Source organism: Danio rerio, chromosome 4, assembly GCF_049306965.1.
Source record: "Danio rerio strain Tuebingen ecotype United States chromosome 4, GRCz12tu, whole genome shotgun sequence".
Classification (NCBI taxonomy): Eukaryota; Metazoa; Chordata; class Actinopteri; order Cypriniformes; family Danionidae; genus Danio; species Danio rerio.
In genome coordinates this window covers 63,113,259-63,133,637 of record NC_133179.1, presented here as the reverse complement: position 1 = coordinate 63,133,637, position 20,379 = coordinate 63,113,259, and the positions used below count along the sequence as shown (strand labels likewise).

General features: G+C 38.9%; 1 protein-coding gene, 1 long non-coding RNA gene and 6 other non-coding genes across 9 annotated transcripts in view; 1 reads left to right on the top strand and 7 right to left on the bottom strand.

Annotated features, from left to right (window-relative positions):
- Positions 1-20,379, bottom strand: part of LOC137489764 (uncharacterized) — a 173,995-nt gene that overhangs the window by 75,203 nt on the left and 78,413 nt on the right. The gene's annotated exons all lie outside the window — the stretch shown is intronic.
- Positions 3,810-3,928, bottom strand: LOC137494918 (5S ribosomal RNA). Its single transcript, XR_011014862.1, has one exon. It is a non-coding gene; the product is annotated as a 5S ribosomal RNA (ribosomal RNA).
- Positions 4,430-5,657, top strand: LOC141381881 (uncharacterized). The gene is made up of 4 exons (XR_012402770.1): positions 4,430-4,463; positions 4,546-4,606; positions 4,682-4,755; positions 4,834-5,657. It is a non-coding gene; the product is annotated as an uncharacterized lncRNA (long non-coding RNA).
- On the bottom strand, positions 12,403-12,491 carry trnar-ucu (transfer RNA arginine (anticodon UCU)). The gene is given in 2 exon segments: positions 12,403-12,438; positions 12,455-12,491. It is a non-coding gene; the product is annotated as a tRNA-Arg (tRNA).
- trnat-cgu (transfer RNA threonine (anticodon CGU)) lies at positions 12,925-12,998 on the bottom strand. The gene has a single exon. It is a non-coding gene; the product is annotated as a tRNA-Thr (tRNA).
- On the bottom strand, positions 13,185-13,258 carry trnat-ugu (transfer RNA threonine (anticodon UGU)). Its single transcript has one exon. It is a non-coding gene; the product is annotated as a tRNA-Thr (tRNA).
- Positions 14,002-14,090, bottom strand: trnar-ucu (transfer RNA arginine (anticodon UCU)). The gene is given in 2 exon segments: positions 14,002-14,037; positions 14,054-14,090. It is a non-coding gene; the product is annotated as a tRNA-Arg (tRNA).
- Positions 14,527-14,600, bottom strand: trnat-ugu (transfer RNA threonine (anticodon UGU)). Its single transcript has one exon. It is a non-coding gene; the product is annotated as a tRNA-Thr (tRNA).

Sequence of the window (20,379 nt, the reverse complement as noted above, 5' to 3'; positions counted from 1 at the left end):
TCCATTTTATTTTTCAATGTCCAAACGGCCTTCACACTTTAAATGTAAAATAAATAATGTACAAATATATATAAACTGCAATAATATATATATATATATATATATATATATATATATATATATATGTGTGTGTGTGTGTGTGTGTGTGTGTGTGTGTGAATTTTTTTTTTAGAAAAGTAATGTGCAAAGTCTAACAAAAGATTTTGAAAAATGACTAGTTAAAAAAAATGTCATTTTGTAAATACGTTATCGTATTTTTTTGAATTTTGGAATTTCATGACCCAAATTTATTGCATTTGGCACTTACAAGACATAGAAGGGGATTACTCATTTACACAAGAACAGAAAAAGCTGAAAATGGACTAATTTTGTTGTGAAGAACCTAAGGTAAATGATGATGTAGCTTGTTTGGCTATCTGGAGCAGCGCACAGAGCAAATAGACAATAATTGCCCTTGTATGTTTATAAAATAGGAGTTCATACCTTATGATTTATTCAAAGACTTTTGGACAAGTGACTGTAAATTGTTGTGGAAAAAATATTCTGGTCTGCTAAATATTCAACGCGTAGCTGTGCATTTATACTTCTGTGCACTGTCTCTGTTGGTCTGCATTAACACTTCCGAAACGCTAGTTGGCAGTGAGGTGTAAATGTTCCTCTGTGTCGAGTTTCTTCGCTGGTGCTTTGTTTTTCCTGAACACTTCCTGAATGTACAAGTGACTCAAACTTGCTCTTTTTGAAGCAGAAACCGGCGGACGTGCAACAACTTTACTATGAAGTAAACACAAAATAAACTTTTTATCTGGAGCTTCCTCACGGGACTCCACACTTGTAAACAATTGCTCTATTGGGCTTGCGCGGCTCAGTCCCGCCCAGACTCGTCAGCGCTACTAAGCTGACCAATCACAGAGCTTGCGCTACGCGTCGTTGTGATGTGTAGTTACATTTTTTGAGAGGTGCACGTCAGCGATTGCCACGGCGTAGGGCTATGCGTCAGCGACGTAACATAAGCATGGGCTTGACGCAGAAGTATAAATCAGCCTTTAGAGGGACTATATCAGAAGAAAGTCTCTTTCCAAACCCACAACCGGAATGCAGCATAAGGTACCAACATATCAGTACAATCAACCTCACTAATGCAACAAAAAGTTGCCTTTCACAGTCTTTACCAAATGTCAACATCCCTATGTTGCACTCCAGTGGAGAGGCGGAACCAAACATCTCCCCTTTATTTGATTAGAAAGGAGTAAAAGATACTGTCTCCTGGTCTTAAGATGATTGCTCCCACGTTGCCAGACGTACTACTAAGTACTGTCTGGTGTTGGAGCGAGCAGCAGGCTTTTAAGCCACCAGTAGAGCCTATTCTTACAGTATTCGCCAGCTTTGAGATGATCGTTGGTTCCATTAAGCACTCAGTTCAAGTCCTCTTTCCCTGTGAGTATGTGAACCCTGCAGCTTCGATAAATGTCCATTTCATACCCAGAAACATAACCAATATAGTATTAAAAGATAATATTGTAGATTATAGGATTAAAATCCTTAATTTCAGGTCCTTCTGTTTGCACTTCTGTCTCGTAGCACAGATAATGACCTGCTTGAAACCCTTTTTTCATTCGTGTCATTCTGATAACAAAGAACAAGAGAGGAAAAATAGAAAAAGAAAATAGAAAACAACATAAGAGTACTTGCATAGTATAGTAATAATTTTTGGCATATATATGTAAGAGTCTAAGTGCCAAAATAAAAAACTAAATATCCTCTAACTACCTGCCTACACTATTCATTATTCTAAAGGTCTGTCTACGCTTGAAATCAAAGAAAATAAAATACATGTTATACACTATCTCCCTTACTTTTCCACAAAACAGGAATAACATAAAAACAAGAACTACGGCACACTCAAAAACAAAAGAAAAAAAAGGTTTGATATTAATCCAACCAAGTTTGTGGTAACGTTCTCATAAACGGACCAATCTAAGGATTTTGGAAGCATATTTTCATAGCCATAGTCACTGTTGAGGTGGGCTTGCACGGTTCCTTGTACTTGCACAGTAACCATGTGTGTGGCAGCAGCACTGTCTAGCATTGATCTGATGAATGACACAACACAGCAACAAAGTTAAGCAAAAACAAGTATGGTAACCTCCAAGTACTCTACAACTTTATCAACCATTGTCCCCAAGATCCAAATATGGAGGCAAACCAATTACTCAAGTGTTTGTCTTTTCCAGCATTTTCCTTGACTACTATCCACCTCTGGAGTTTAATTTTTGTAATGTTGATGCAGCAGTGGTCCCCTTCAGCTTATCGGTCAGCTTTTCCCTTTCCAGTAAAGCTGAGAAGTCGATTGTTGATAGGTCTCATTCCATTATCCGATTGTCCTTTATCTGGGGAAAGATTATCTCTTTACTCATGTTCACATATGCATTCTGTATTATCATTGACAGTAGCATGATTTCCTTCCATAGTAGGGTCCTCCTGTTGTTCCCCAGAGGCCGGCGGTTTTACATAAATCAACAGGTCCGCTGTTTCTCCTCCAACCAGTTCATGTTGTCCATGTTGAAATTCAAGAGAGTCATTACTTGTTATATGCTGCTTATGTACTTCCTGTGCTAGATCGCAATTATTTTTACTGTTTCTTAGCTTAGGAACTCTGGTACAATGGTTTAAACGGTACCAGGTGTTGTTTTTGTTTTGAACTTGTAATGCAGTTGATGTTGCTCTCACTACTGTATAGTAGAGCTGGGCGATATGGCAAAAAAAATATCACAATAATTTTTTACATATCAGTTACTCCCCAATTACTTAGTTTCTGTTGTATCTCATCATCTTGTATATAACTTGGCAAGTTCAGAAAAGATACCATTTTTTCTGTTGCACACAGCTTTTTCACTTCACATTCTTCTCCATTAATCATCAGTCCGTTTATCAATATCTCGCATTTTTTATCACTTTCCATTGTCAGCTCAAATTCATTATTGTTTTTTCTTCTCGGTCCAAGTAGTTTGCCAATCCTGACTTTGTCTTCCACTACTTTAATTATGTTGTTTATAATTGAGTTTTCAATGTCTCTTACCATCATTGTTAGTGTGGCTTCCTTCTTGTACTCTCTTTGATACCTTGCTTGCTTCTTTAGTTTGTTCAGCATCTGTTGTTTTTGACTTAAAGCATTCCTTTGTCCTTCAATATTCTTTTCACTTTCAATACTTGCATTTGATTGTAGATCCCCTTCCTTTTCTTGGCCACCTCCTTTTCCTTCTTTTTTCTTTGAAACAACTGTTGCCCATGTCTCATTGCTGTTTTCTCCGTCATCTTCATTTCGAGTCCTTTCAAATATGTTTGTAGGATTTCCTTGTTCCCCGTTCCTTGGTTCATTTGTTTCCAGTCTATTCTCTTTCTCTGTTGTGTCCATGTTGTTGTTTTCTAACCCCAAAACAGTGTTACTGTTTGGGGTTAGTAAAAATAATCTTTAGCTGAAAAAACAATTAAAGTAAACTTTGTAATACTAAAACTAAAAAACAAAACTGCCAAAATGGAAGAGCCTCTCTCTTCCTTCTGCCAACTCACTTCCTGTAGTGCAACAACTCTAACTCACACTAGAGGGCGTGTCCAGGGTGGTATGGCCGTAAGCGAGAGAGGCTGTCAACAGTTGGCTATTTAAAACAGTCGCAGCACCAGGGACCGAGCGCAGCTCAGCTGGCATCGACACAGCACCGACAGAAACAATGCCCTTGAAGGCGAGAAAAAATAATGGCAGCGGAGCTGTGACACGGGGAAGCCTATCCGCTGCCAAATGAAGGACTTCGAAAAGCTTACAGCACCTGGTATTCCCAGGCGGTCTCCCATCCAAGTACTAACCAGGCCCGACCCTGCTTTACTTCCGAGTTCAGATGAGATCGGGCATTTCCAGGGTGGTATGGCCGTAAGCGAAAGAAGCTGTCAAGAGTTGGCTTTTTAAAACAGGCGCAGCACCAGGGACCGAGCGCAGCTCGGCTGGCATCGACACAGCACCGACAGAAACAATGCCCTTGAAGGCGAGAAAAAATAATGGCAGCGAAGCTGTGACATGGGGAAGTGTATCAGCTGCCAAATGAAGGACTTCGAAAAGCTTACAGCACCTGGTATTCCCAGGCGGTCTCCCATCCAAGTACTAACCAGGCCCGACCCTGCTTTACTTCCGAGTTCAGATGAGATTTTTTTTTTTTTTATTAAGAAATATTCATACAATTACAATTTTACATTTTACACATATTTGCACAAGATGTTTCATTTCAGAATGTGATGGTGTAGTGCAGCTGATTGATATGAGTAACCAAAATGTGATGGTGCTGTGCAGCTGATTGGCATTGACATCGGCCAATCGGCACGTAGCACCGCCTTTTTAAACCTGATTGGTTGGTGCTTGGGATACGTCACGTCCGACTCCGACGCACTGGTTTGGGTGTCTGTAGCCGCGGCTACAGGTAGAGGCTCTGCGCTCGTTCTGAATTTTTTGTAAGTTGTTTGAATCGACCCACGTTAAGCTCTCTTTTGGCATTGTTCTAGTGCATCGTGTGGCGGTGGCTTTTCCCTTGGCTGTGGTGGCTGGATGACTGTTCAGTTGCAGGTATGTGATGGCTTTGAACTGGCTGATGTAATGGGGTTTAGCCGCATTTTAACCTGCGTGTTTCATGCTGTACAGCTATTAATTCCGGCACCTCGCTGTATTGTATCGACCAACGCGTGATTAGAACGTGTCTGAGTGTGCGCCCATTGGTAAGTGAAGCACGTATGATATGGTGTGATCATTTAAAGGACCATGTTAATGGGCTTGTTTGCGCTTTTCCTCCTTAGGATCCTCCCTTTTCCCCTTTCTTTCTCTCTTACGTCGGATCTTCCTCTGGTATCATTTGCTTACTAGCTCCCGTGTTCATCGCTATTGCCGTGGTTACCAGAGACCGTCTGCAACTGCTGCTAATGCTAACGGCGGCGTATTGGCTGCTGCTTGGACACCACCAATGCAGCTGCTAGCGGGGACTGCCTGCAATAACTCTTAGCGTGCTGCTTTGTGCTCCCCTTCATTCTTTCATTTGTTTATTTGTGTTGGATAATTGATTTGTCTACATTAGCATTCTTCTGTTTTTTTTGTTGTGTCTTTATTTATGCAAAGTATTGATTTGTTTTTCGTTATTAAGAGTATTCTTTTGTGAGTTTAGTCTTATTTCTAGTAACAGTTAATGTTGGGTCTAGTGTAGGTCAGATGGTGTAAATACAGCTGTAGCTATCTTTCAATTAGATCATGTAAAGTAAGTGTTAACCTGATTGACCCACTTATTTGTGTTTTGTTGGTTATTTATTTTTATTTTTATTTATTTCAGGAACTGAGGTTTCCCCCGGTGGATGACGGGTCACTTTCCACTGGTGGTGGTGTTTCTCTATCGTGTGCTGTGGACACTGAGTGCGTGATAGCGTGATTTTTGAGTGCACTGTGGTGTGTGCGCGTGTGCTGGGGTAAAGTCTGTCCACTCGTACCCAGTCAGTGGGAACCTCCAATCCTGGTTTGGTTTTGTTTATTTATTGTTTCTTGTGTTTAATAATGAAGTGGGAGTTTTTGATGTGTTTTTAAGAACCGTACTATTTGATAGTTTTATTCCAAATAAATATCTTTGTACTTTTTCATTAACTCACGTCTCTGTGCCTTTCTGGGAGAAACGAACCTGTGTCCTTTTCTAATAGTTGTTTCCCTGGGTAACTCCTGGGGTGGCGTAGTCGGTTATTTTTATTTAAAAAGATTTAAACCTGGACCTGTCAAACGTGCCCAGTGAGTACCATGACCTGAAGGGAGTGTTCAGTAAGTCTCAAGCTGCTTCTCTGCCTCCTCATCTTCCCTATGACTGTGCAATAGATTTATTGCCAGGTACCTCTCCGCCTAAAGGCAAGTTATACTCACTTTCTATTCCTGAGAGGGAGGCCATGGAGAAGTATATTTTGATTCTCTAGCGGCCAAGATCATACGGCCCTCTTCTTCACCGGTGGGGGCAGGGTTCTTTTTCGTAAAAAAGAAGGATGGGTCTCTTAGACCCTGCATTGACTATCGAGGGCTAAACAGCATCACGTTGAAGAATACGTATCCTTTGCCGCTGATGTCTTCAGCGTTCGAACGTCTGCAAGGGGCGTCGTTTTTCACGAAATTAGATCTCCGCAACGCATATCATTTAGTTCGCATGAAGCAGGGCCATGAGTGGAAAACCGCCTTCCTTACCCCTAGGGGGCATTTTGAATATTGTGTACTTCCTTTCTGGCTTTATAATGCTCCTGCGGTTTACCAAGCACTCGTAAATGACGTGTTGCGAGACATGATAGATCAGTTTATTTATTTCTACCTGGATGACATTCTGATTTTTTTCTCGTTCTCTCCAGAAACATGTGCAGCACGTCAGGCGAGTGCTTCAGCGGCTGCTAGAGAATGGGCTTTTGTCAAGGCGGAGAAATGCGTGTTCCATGCACAGTCTGTTCCCTTTCTAGGACACATTGTGTCAATCGAGGGGGTGCGCATGGATCCAGAGAAGGTTCAGGCTGTGGTAAATTGGCCAATTCCGTCTCGAGTCTCGTAAGGCCCTGCAGAGATTTCTGGGCTTCGCCAATTTTTACCGGCATTTTATTCGCAATTTCAGCCAGCTCGCCGCTCCTCTGACGTCCTTAACCTCCTCCAAAACTCCCTTCAGGTGGTCGAGTGTAGCACAGGCTGCATTCTCCAATCTGAAGAACCGCTTTGTTTCAGTTCCCATTCTAGTGACACCTGATCCCTCCCGGCAGTCTGTGGTGGAGGTTGACGCGTCAGAGGTGGGGGTGGGCGCTATCCTGTCCCAGCACGCCGCCTCGGATGACAGAATTCATCCATGTGCGTTTTTCTCTCATCGATTATCTCCCGCAGAACGAAACTACGACATTGGTAATAGGGAGTTGGTGGCGGTCAAACTCGCTTTGGAGGAGTGGCGTCATTGGTTGGAGGGCTCGGGGGTTCCCTTTATCATTTGGACCGATCATAAGAACCTCGAATACATCAGGTCCGCCAAACGACTCAGCTCCAGGCAGGCTCGGTGGGCATTATTTTTCGGACGTTTCGATTTTACCATCTCTTATCGGCCGGGTTCCAAAAACATCAAACCTGACACGTTATCCCATCTTTTTGATTCTTCCGAGCGCAATACGTCTCTTGAGCCCATCGTTCCCCAGAGGATTTGTATTTCTGCAGTGACATGGGAGATCGAGAGCAGGGTTCGCACAGCCCTGGACGGGGTAACGCCCCCGGTTGGATGCCCACCTAGTAGATTGTTTGTGCCGGAGGGGATTCGGTCTGACGTCATTCGATGGGGACATTCCTCCAAAGTGGCTTGTCATCCAGGGGTGAGTCATACATTATTCTTAGTTAAACAGCGATTCTGGTGGCCAGCTATGGCACGGGACATACGCGAGTTTGTTTTGGCCTGTTCTGTTTGTGCTGTTTCTAAGACTTCTAATCGCCCCCCTGCTGGACTCCTTCAGCCGCTGTCAGTGCCTTCGAGACCCTGGTCGCACATTTCGCTAGATTTCGTTACCGGTCTCCCGCCATCTGGTGGCAATACGGCTGTTTTGACCGTTGTGGACCGGTTCTCGAAGGCTACTCATTTTATTCCTCTGCCCAAATTACCCTCAGCCAGAGAGACAGCGGATGCTGTCATTAATCACGTCTTTCGCATTCATGGCCTCCCGACGGATGTGGTTTCTGACAGGGGGCCTCAATTTGTCTCTAAATTTTGGAGAGAATTCTGTCATTTATTGGGAGCGACTGTAAGTCTTTCTTCTGGTTTTCATCCTCAGAGTAACGGACAAACCGAAAGAGCCAATCAACATCTCGAGCGCATGTTACGTTGTTGTGTTTCCCAGAATCCCTCCTCTTGGAGTCAGCAGCTCCCATGGGTGGAGTACGCACACAATTCATTACCAGTATCGGCTACGGACCTTTCTCCGTTTCAGTGTAGCTTAGGTTACCAGCCACCAGCTTTTCCCAGTCTGGAATCCGAAGTCGCGGTTCCCTCCGCCCACGCCTTTGTCCAGAGGTGTCGACGCACTTGGAACAGGGCCAGACAGACCCTCCTCCAAGTGGGTGCGCACACCAAGGCTAAAGCCGATCGCCACCGGTCGAAGCCTCCCGTTTACGTCGCCGGTCAAAAAGTGTGGCTTTCAACTAAGAATATTCCCTTGCGTTCCGTATGTAATAAACTTGCACCTAAATTTATTGGACCATTCACTGTCATCAAGATCATTAGTCCGGTGGCAGTCCGCCTTAAACTTCCTCCAGCGTACAGGAGAATACATCCCGTGTTTCACGTTTCTAAATTAAAGCTTGTTTTTCATACGGCGATTAACCCGCCCACTCCGGTTCACCAACCCCCCCAGGAGGTGCTCTTGAGAGAGGGGTAATGTCACGGTTGCAGGTTTGTGCGCTTTTCCGGAGTGTCTGTTTGATCACGTTGGTTTGTTTTTGTTCTCCTCATGTATTTGTTTTGATCACGTGTGATGACGGCACTCAGCTGGCTTGATGAGCTCGCCAGCTGAGGCTCATATTCGGGTCTATATATGGGCCACGTTTTCTGTGTGTCTTTGTCAGTTCGTTATGTGTGCTTATGGTGTGCTGTTCTGTCTGTGTGCTTAGGATCTGAGGACTAATTTCTGGACCCTGTTTCCCGTCTGATTCCTGCCTGATCTCTCCTAGCACTAGCACCATTCATTACTTGATTTTTGTTTGACTTTGTCAATAAATATTATTTTGTTTAACTCGCACTTGGATCCCTCTGAACATTCATTTATTCGTGACAAAATTATAAAAGGGCCTTGTAGATGGAGATTTCATCCAAGATGGCTTCATGATCCAAAATTTATGGAGTTCATTCGTACTCAAATTGATTTATTTTTTAAAACTAATCTGAAAGAAACATCTGCATCTATAAGATGGGAAGCCTTTAAGGCTTATATAAGGGGCCAAATGATAAGGTACACATGCTCTGTCAATAGAAAAAGGAAAATGAAATTACAAAATTTAGAAGAAAGAATTTGGAAATTAGAAGAAGATATATATTCTGATTTGTCAAATTCCAACATACTTAAACAGGAACTGCTTATTCTAAGAGCAAAATATAATGAAATATCTGCAACAAAAGCTGAAGCCAGTTTAATCCGTCTTAAACAAACATTTTATGAGTATGGAGAAAAGGCAAGTAGACTTTTGTCTTGTCAGATAAAACAATTACAATCAAGTAAAGCTATACATAATATTTATACAACAGCTGGTAATCTGACTTCAGACCCAGATGAGATTAATGAAACTTTTTCCAAATTCTTCCAAATGCTATACAATACAGAATCATCAGAATGCAGCATGGACCAAACTTTATTTTTAGATGATCTTTTGATTCCTTCTATAAGCATTGAAGCCAAAAAAGAACTGGAGGAACCTCTAACTAGTAAAGAAATTTTAAATGCTATTGTGAATATGAAAAGTGGTAAAACAGCTGGACTAGACGGGATACCAATTGATATATATAAAGCCTTTAAAGATAAATTAGCAGTTCCTTTGTTAGAAATGTATGAAGAGTCGATGTTGGAGGGCTGTCTTTCTCCTTCTCTAAGAGCTGCATTAATAACACTCATTCCTAAACCCCATAAACCCTTAGACAGATGTGAATCATATAGGCCAATTTCGTTAATGAACTCCGATGCCAAAATTATAGCCAAGATTTTAGCCCTTCGATTGGAAGCTCATCTACCGTCCCTAATAGGAATGGACCAAAATGGCTTTGTTCGAAACAGACAGGCCTTTCATAACATCAGGCGAGTACTAAATATCGTTCATGAGATGGATGGCTCTAAAGATACAGGTATTTTATCGTTAGATGCAGAAAAAGCATTTGACAGAGTCGAATGGTCGAATGGCTCTTTCTTAATGAACAGGAGAGACAAAATCCAGTAATACAACACCCTTATGAAACTTCTGTAGACGGATTTGGATGTTTGGGAATCAAAGTTACTCCACAAGTAAAAAATCTTATCTCAGCCAATTATACTCCTCTGATAACTCAGGTAAACGAAAGTTTGAACAGATGGATGTCTCTTCCTCTCACTACTATTGGAAGGGTGAATACCATTAAAATGAATATTCTCCCTAAATTTCTATATTTGTTTCAGTCAATCCCCCTGACCCCTCCTCCTTCCTTTTTCTCAAATATGAAAAAGGCATTTATTAAAATTATTTGGAATAATAAGCTTCGCTTATTACTCCTGTATCTTCCTTATGAACGAGGCGGGCTGCGACTCCCTAATCTTTTTTGGTATTTTAAGGCAGCTCATCTAAGATCTGCATGTTATTGGTTTGCTGGCTCACCTAGCATTCCATGGATACAGATTGAAAGAAAATGTACAGGCAATTTGAGTCTTGACACATATTTATGCTCTGATTCTTTAAAGAAACTCAAACAAAATACATCTAACCCATTTGTGAGAGCCACTATTTTATCATGGCATGAGTCACAGGTTGAGCTGGGAGAAACCCCGGTACTTTCTAAATTCTCTCCCATTTGGTGTAATGCATTATTCGTACCAGGGAAATCAGGCAAGGGTTTTAAGCTGTGGTTCCAGAAAGGCTTGCAAAAGATATCAGATCTTTATGAAGATAATATATTGATGTCCTTTGAAACCTTAAAGGAAAGATATAAAATTCCTCAGTCTCATTTTTTTAAGTATCTTCAGATCCGTAATTTTATAAGATCTAAAAATCATTCATATCAGTGTCCGACCCTAAGTAGTTTAGAAGAAATTGCAGTTAAAGATCCCAGTGCCAAATACAAAATTTCTACACTATATAGCAAATTTGTTAATGCTTCCAAAGAATCTACAAATCATAAAAGACTGGCTTGGATTGAAGACTTTCAAATAGATATTACAGAAAATGAATGGGAAGAAAGTTGTCTTCAAGCGCAAACATCAATCAACACCCGTTTTAAATTAATCCAATATAATTGGGTAATGAGAACATATATAACACCAGAAATGTTAAATAAATTTAATAGAAATATTCTGTACATTTGTGGAAAATGTTTGACTTACAAGGGCACACTGTTCCATTGTGTTTGGCAAAGTGAGCACTTGCAATTCTTTTGGAAAGAAATAATTGGTGTAATCTCTAAAACTATTGGTAAAGAAATCCCTGTTTGCCCTAAAATCTGTATCCTTGGTCTTTTCCCACCTGCCTTATCGCTGAAGTCATATGAACAGAAGTTTATAAATCTGTGTCTATTACACGCGAAGCGCCTGATTGCCATTCACTGGAAAAGTACTCATGCTCCATCTTTGTCACTCTGGATTAAGGAAATGTCTTCCTGTATAGCAATGGAAAGGTTGACTTATTCAATCAAACAAAAAATGAACATATTCTACAAGATTTGGGACTTCTTCCTTCATTTTTAAATAACAGTGCACTGACTGTTTAGTAATCCCAAACAATGTGACTGTTAAAATACACTGTGTTTGTAATGACTAACTTTAATATACTTTCACTGGAATGTATATGTTGAAATGTCAATTATTTAATGGTATTTATTTTTTATATATTTTTAATTTTTAACAAAATTGCCCTTTTTATTTTTAACTTTAAGTTTATTTTAGTTAATCTTTATTTTCTATTTATTTGTTTTTGTATTACTTTCCTCGCATGAGAATGCATTTTTTTATTCTATTCCTTTCTTTTTTTAATTTTTAATTTTTATTTTGAACGTCGGGATGGGGCGGGAGTTCTTTGATTGGTATTTGGTTACTAATACAGTAAGAATGTATCACAACTTTCTATAACAATAAAAGTGTTAAAAAAAAAAAAAAAGAAAGCCACTCTCCCATAATCTGAAGGAAAGGTACAGTTTGGATTTGAACCTAGCACCTGCTGTTCCCAAGACAGGTGCTCTGGCCAACTTAGTCTTAACACAAAAAGAAAAAACCTCTGGATACGATACTTCCAAACGCAGTTTCATCTAAGACAGTGGGGGGGGGAAGCAAAATTTACTGTGCTTTCTACTCAGTTACTTTGCACATGCATAAAGAGGCTCTTGTACGACAAATCCAAAAGGCGTGATCTCAACAATAGGTGGCAGTTACTTTTCCCCAAAACCACAGGTTGCCGACGAGTCATTCCTCAAGCCCACTAGGCCCTACACCGTTTTCTAATCTCCCTTATTTAAAACAGCTCAATTAAGTCATCGGCTTTATTGTAGAGTACCCCTAGTATCTGAGCCTGCACTGCGCAATGAAAGAAAGAAGCAAAACGGGATGGACAGATGCCTAAAATGTTAGAAACGCACCACACCTTAAGTCAGTGAAGAAAAAGAGCAAAGCTTGCAACTCTGGTGGGACTCTAACCCACAACCTTTGAATGGCTCAGCTCACAACCTAGAAGTCCAATGCGCTATCCATTGCGCCACAGAGCCCAAGTGCTCTGCTTCCTCTAGAACTGTTGGACAGAAAGCACTTTTTAGTACTCTCTGGCCCATGAAAGAACAGCCAACTGCGGACAAGGCACTGCTGGAATTCAAAGCCAGGATCTCCTGTTTACTAGACAGGCACTTTGACCAACTAAGCCACAGCGCCAAACGACCTCGACACATGCTAAATGTTTAATTCCAAAAAAAAAAAAAAAACTAACAACGGTAGCGCTGCATGTGGGAATGTCTGGACTTGAAATATTAAAGTCCAATTGGTTAGGCATTACCACACTATGCTATATAAAGGCATCGTCCAAAGCCCTCTTGAACGAGCAGCGTTCTTAAGGATTTGAGTTTTGTTAAGAAACCGACTGCTAAACATCCCGCTGCGTAAACACTCGTTACTCTTAACAAAAAGCAAACACGAAACCTGTACATTAGGCACTGCTGGGATTTGAACCCAGGATCTCCTGTTTACGAGACAGGCGCTTTGACCAACTAAGCCACAGCGCCAACGCTGAATAGGAGGCAAGACGTATTTGGACACAGAGACTAAAAAAAGACAGCAAGTCTTAAAATGGCAAGCAAAGAGGTTGTTTAACTCTATTTGTCGCACTATTCATTACGCCTCAAAGATATACAATTTTATAATTCATTCGGGTGAGCTCTATGAAACAAGCACACGCACCACCTGGACTAAGGCGCTGCTGGGATTTGAGCCCAAGATCTCCTGTTTACAAGACAGGCGCTTTGACCAGCTAAGCCACAGCGCCACAGAAATTCATAGTAAGAAACATTTACCCGATAACAAAAATCGAAGAAGAAAAAATAATACACAACAAAAACCAGCATGTCAGGATGCAGAAAATGCTAAGCCGGACGCGGTCCTTTAGAGTCTGGATGATCATGTCTCAAGCCTGGCCATGTCATCCAAACCCAGAGTCAGCTCGGAAAATGGAAATCAGGACAAACATATGCTATCGGCCATTGAAAGAGTTTCAGATCAGAAAGCCACTCTCCCATCATCTGAGGGAAAGGTGCAGTTTGGATTTGAACCTAGCACCTGCTGTTCCCAAGACAGGTGCTCTGGCCAACTTAGTCTTAACACTAAAAGAAAAAACCTCTGGATACGATACTTCCAAACGCAGTTTCATCTAAGACAGTGGGGGGGAAGCAAAATTTACTGTGCTTTCTACTCAGTTACTTTGCACATGCATAAAGAGGCTCTTGTACGACAAATCCAAAAGGCGTGATCTCAACAATAGGTGGCAGTTACTTTTCCCCAAAACCACAGGTTGCCGACGAGTCATTCCTCAAGCCCACTAGGCACTACACCGTTTTCTAATCTCCCTTATTTAAAACAGCTCAATTAAGTCATCGGCTTTATTGTAGAGTACCCCTAGTATCTGAGCCTGCACTGCGCAATGAAAGAAAGAAGCAAAACGGGATGGACAGATGCCTAAAATGTTAGAAACGCACCACACCTTAAGTCAGTGAAGAAAAAGAGCAAAGCTTTCAACTCTGGTGGGACTCGAACCCATAACCTTTGAATGGCTCAGCTCACAGCCTAGAAGTCCAATGCGCTATCCATTGCGCCACAGAGCCCAAGTGCTCTGCTTCCTCTAGCAATGTTGGACAGAAAGCACTTTTTAGTACTCTCTGGCCCATGAAAGAACAGCCAACTGCGGACAAGGCACTGCTGGAATTCAAAGCCAGGATCTCCTGTTCACTAGACAGGCACTTTGACCAACTAAGCCACAGCGCCAAACGACCTCGACACAGGCTAAATGTTTAATTCCAAAAAAAAAAAAAAAAAAACTAACAACGGTAGCGCTGCATGTGGGAATGTCTGGACTTGAAATATTAAAGTCCAATTGGTTAGGCATTACCACACTATGCTATATAAAGGCATCGTCCAAAGCCCTCTTGAACGATCAGCGTTCTTAAGGATTTGAGTTTTGCTAAGAAACCGACTGCTAAACATCCCGCTGCGTAAACACTCGTTACTCTTAACAAAAAGCAAACACGAAACCTGTACATTAGGCACTGATGGGATTTGAACCCAGGATCTCCTGTTTACAAGACAGGCGCTTTGACCAACTAAGCCACAGCGCCAACGCTGAATAGGAGGCAAGACGTATTTGCACACAGAGACTAAAAAAAGACAGCAAGTCTTAAAATGGCAAGCAAAGAGGTTGTTTAACTCTATTTGTCGCACTATTCATTACGCCTCAAAGCTATACAATTTTATAATTCATTCGGGTGAGCTCTATGAAACAAGCACACGCACCACCTGGACTAAGGCGCTGCTGGGATTTGAGCCCAGGATCTCCTGTTTACAAGGCAAGCGCTTTGACAAGCTAAGCCACAGCGCCACAGAAATTCACAGTAAGAGACATTTACCCGATAACAAAAATCGAAAAAGAAAAAATAATACACAACAAAAACCAGCATGTCAGGATGCAGAAAATGCTGACAAGCCGGACGCGGTCTTTTAGAGTCTGGATGATCATGTCTCAAGCCTGACCATGTCATCCAAACTGTTGGAATATCTATCTCTATTCCATGCGTGTTCAAGAGAAAAGGTCAGGAGAGGGTTTTCTTCAATGCCAAAAATATTAGTAATTTATTAGATACAAATGAATAGTTCGATGACAGAGCTCTGGGTTACGTTACCCCGATGCAATACAAGAATTACATTCAAGAGGTTCGCAACTGACTTACATTTCCTGACTCCAGTATATATATACACAACTGATCTTAACAGGTGGAGTTTTGGTTTAACGTCACTTATCAGTCATTCTGCAGTCCCTTGGCTCTTTGCAACCCCTGGACATTACTTCCTCTTTCTGCAACCTTTCTCTGCATACCAGAACTGAACAATTACGTGCATCTTTAATATATTTCACAACTTCTACAAGCATCAGGACAACATGTGACATGTCTAGACTATAGTTCTGGAACAAAGGCCCCCACCCTCAATTTATTCTTATTCTGCTTTTCCACTTGTCAGCAGTTCTTCTAAAAAGTATGCAGCACAGTAAAAAAGAGGAAGTTTGTCTGGTCAAGACGTTTTATATTACAAAAGAGAAAGATTGATTAATCTGTTTTTAGTCTAAACATTTTTCTAATAAAAAATAATAAAAAGAATAAAAATAAAAATAAATTCCTTTTCTCCAACAATTCCCCTTTTCTGCTCCTCTCTGGAGCAGACAAAAACAAAATCAGATAATCAAATCCCCACAAAAATGTCCAATTGTCATTACTGCAGGCCTTTGCCTAAATCCCTGTTTTACCTCTTATTCAAAACAATCTTTAACATCCTAGTGCTCCTTCATTATGTTAAATGATGCCCAAAAACCCTTTTAACTCAATTTCTTTAACTTTTCTGGATTCAGTTTATAATTTTCACACTCTTGGTTCTCCTCTTCGGTGGTGCAGTCTCTTCCTTCTTGAAGTCACTCCGATATCTTCTTTTGCTAAGGATTATACTTGCTATATTCAGGCTTATTAATCCCAACAATCTTATTAACTTCCAATTATCCCATAATAAAAATTTTCCATTCTCATACACTTTATCAATAAAGGTAATTTATTTTTTCTTCTTCTTCTTCCCCACCAAAATTAAAATAAGAATGAGAATAATAAAAATGTAAATAAAATTTAAAAACTCCAACATTTAAAAAATAAAATCTGATCAAAAGGAAATGCACCCCCATTGAAAATCCCACAGTATGAATAAAATCTAAGATCAACACTTGTGAAAATATGATTGGAATTAGAAATTCAAAATTCTAACAACATAATTCAAATCAGCAATTCACTAATACAAATTATAATCCCCCTGCTTAGTTCAGACTGAATTTCAACATTTTAAGTCATTATTGAACCAAAATTACAATTGAGATTTAGGATGAAAAATCAACAGCTTCAAAGTAGGATTAAACTAACCAATTATTAAAATGAAAAGTTCAGAACTAAATCATAACAAGGTTATTAAACTAACAACTCAGACTTGTCACCAAATTTTAAAACCAAAATTCAAACATATTTAAACTAGAGATTTCAAAAGGTTCAAAAACAACAATGGCTTAAAATAAAAATCTTAAAATGTCTTCAAATTAAAGATTTAAAAACAACAATGGCTCAAACTAAAATAATCTTCAAAAATGTGTTCAAATAAAAGAATTTTAAAATCGTCTTCAAATAAAAGAATCTTAAACTCATAAGAATGTGTTTAAAATAAAATTATCTTAAAAATGTCTTAAAATAAAAGATTCAAAAAGCATCTTAAAATAAAAGATTTTTGCATTGAAAATGAAAAATATAAAAGCATTGAATGTCTTAAAATAAAAGATTATGAAAAAACATACAAATGTCTTAAAATAATAGAACATTAAAAAGGTATTAAAATAAAAGATAAAAAGCATAAAAATTTCTTAAAATAAAGTATAATAAAAAAAACATTAAGAATGTCTTCCCATAAAAGATAAAAAAATATGTCTAAAATAAAAGAATAAAAATAATTCAAAAAATTCCTAAAAACTAACGTGTGTAAAATAAAATAATTTTAAAATGTAATTGTGTTTCAATTTATTTTTTCTCAATTTTCTCCAATCTAATTGGTCCAATTCATTCATTCATTCATTCATACATTCATTCATTCATTCATTTTCTTTAAGGCTTAGTTCCTTTATTAATCTGGGGTCCCCACCGTCAGTAAAATGAAACGCCAACTTATCCAACATATGTTTTACACAGCGGATGCCCTTCCAGCTGCAACCCATCTCCGGGAAACGTCCATACACACTTAATCACACACTTTCTGTCAGATTGTCATATGCTAGTAAATCAGTCTTATTTTCTCTTTCTATTCTAGAATTTAATGTGGTTTTCGGTTCCCCTTTTTGTGTTGGGCTGTATCTAATATACAGTTGGCCTCATGCATTGGTGGTGCAGCGTGTTCAGCTCCCACACCAATACATGCTTACACACTCCAATTAGATATCAGATATCCCCTTTTTGTGTTTTATCCCCCTTTCGGCCTGGGCCTAGCTCCAGACTGTTTTTACACCCCTATGTTAACTTTCAAGTTACTCCGGCCAGCCTCACACCTTCAGCAACCTGTTTAGAAAAGTCTGAAGTAAAGTTGTTAATTGGTCATATTCTAATCTCTACATAAGTAAGCTACTGCACGTCCAAGCTGCACCAGGTCCCCAAAACTGCAGTCCTGTAAACAATGCAAAAGTCATTAATTCCATTGTTTTGTTCCATAACAAACTAATGCCCCTCAACATTATTTTTATCCAATTCAGTTTGGTCTGTGCACAGAATTTTGCCAATTGTGTTTAAATTTGTATTAATTTTCTCTACCTTTCCCTGTAATTATTAGTCTTACACCATCCCTAAATTCATGCTTCAGGCCCATTACTTGCTGCAATTTCAAATATTCATTATTTCAGTGTTCATCATTATCCAATCTAATTCTTACTCAACATCTATTTGTTTCCATTCACTATAGCTGTTAATCATGACTAGCACATATCTTTTCATTCACCTGTTCTCCCATATCTCTATAATCAATTATAACCTCACCCTCATTCTTCTCTTGCAGTTTCTGATATCTCTAAATATAATTAAAGTCTATAATTCATATTAGTCTTATTACCATGTGTTATACATTCACCAGTTTACAGTTATTTGAAATTGCTTATTTATTTAGTGATCTGACTCCACCTATCCCAGACATCACTTGTCCCAATATTATGGCGTGTTATCTAATCACCTATAATTTTTTATTTACTTCCTTTAAATCTAGTTCCATATAAATGTCATATAGCACCTGCCTAATCCCAATCAATTAGGTGTCTACTGTTTTTCTGCACGTAAACTTTTATCAACATACTAAATCAACACCACTCTCTCTGATAATTCAAAAATCAATCACTTTACATTTTTTATCAGTATGACCATATTTCTGCATACACTATTAACCTCAGCTTTAAAATCTATTCTCCTTAATTGCTTCTAAATCATAAACTAAACACAATCTTCTTTTGTTTGTTGCTTTCTTGTAAAATTGTATTAAAATTAAATTAGTCACATCTATGTTTAGAACTCAGATAAAATTTAGCTTAAATAAAATTTCTAAAACAGATTCCATATGACCTTGTCTAGGTGTTTCTCTTAATTGCTCAACGACGTACACTATTAAAAATTGTCCCGTTAAAAAACAGTAAAATACTGGCAGCTGCAGTTGCCAGCAATGTACTGTTATTTTACAGTATGTTGCTTTAAAAATACATGGACTACATTGATTTACACAATACTCAAGTGAACTCATTTTGCTCACTGAAAGCAACTGCCTCAACTTGGTCAACTGCTGAATGAGTTTATGAAGTAATGTGCTATATATGCTTAGAAGCATACTTATAATGATAACTTATTTTAGTTAATTAAAAAAGTTCGGTTTAACTCTAATGTCTTATTTTTCACAACAGCACACATACATGTAAATCTGGAATCACCAGAGAGATTCTGACTGCATCAGCCACTAAACAGCCGCTATCTTTAAATAGAGAAACATGCAGAATAACATTAGCAGTTCATTGTTCATCTTTAACTCATACACTGGCTCTACTCTCCTCCACAACGGTGACAGACAGAAGAAATTAGCTTCAGGTTTTACAGTAAAATACTGTTTTTTCCTTGATTTAACAGTAATCTACTGGCAGCTGTGGTTGCCAGCAATATACTGTTTTTTTACAGTCTACTTCCGTTGTGTAAATTAACAGTATATTACTGTTAAAATACATTTTTACACTGTGTTTTTACCTCTCACACCTTTAACCCTTTAAACCCCAGAGCATATACTTCAGTTTTAATTGAAGTGTCCACACTACTGAGTGTTCAAGAAACATGGAGCAAAGCTGAAGTAAATTCATTAATTAACTGACTAATTAAATGATAATTGAGGATTAACAATGAACAAATGAAGAAATACTGAAGGGAAAAAACAAGAACAGAACATACAAAACTTTAGTCACAGCTTTATAATGAAATAACCTGAAGAACAACAAATGATTAAATCCTTTAAATGATCAGCGGATGATTAAACAACTCTACAAACATCATCACCAGCTACACTTATTACTTAATACATGTATTTTTGTATAACATCTACTAAAGTTCTTCTTGAGAAAAAGTGAAAGTTTTACGTCACCATCATGGAGAACAGAGTTTGCTTTAGTTGGGCTCTTAGCCCTGTCATTTTTAACATTTATATATCTTGGCTGCTGCAATTGTTAAGAACTTTGTTTAAAAACTTCCTTTGTTGTGGCAAGCCAGCCAAAAACCTAAATAAGATCTGGTGATGTTCATGTTGCTATTAAATGGCAGAGTCTGTTCTCATTTAGTATAATAAAATTTACTGCTCCTATTCAATGATTAATCTATTGTTTTACATTATATGTCTTTATATGGCAATGATTTCTGGAAGTTTTTAAGAATATCTTGGACAATAACACTGCTCTATAGTGTAAATCGCACTCAAAGAGACATCTATAATCAGCATATGAACCTCAATAATGGTGACAACAAATTTAACAAAATTTAACAAATTTAACAGTTTAACTCACAAACAGGCAACTGAAAGTCTAAACATAAACAACAGCTGAATCAAACACAAATAAAGAAAACCGTTAGACCATTATACAACATTTGTTTATACCGCAATGCATGCTGGGATATTTGTACAGTGCCACTCCCAGCATGCATTGCAGCATGAAACATTTGAATTGTTACCATTGTTGAGATACAAGGTCAGATTCATGAGGTCTGAGTGTGTATTTGTCATAACTGAACTGGTTTTTTATGTTATTTCTTGACTGTTAAG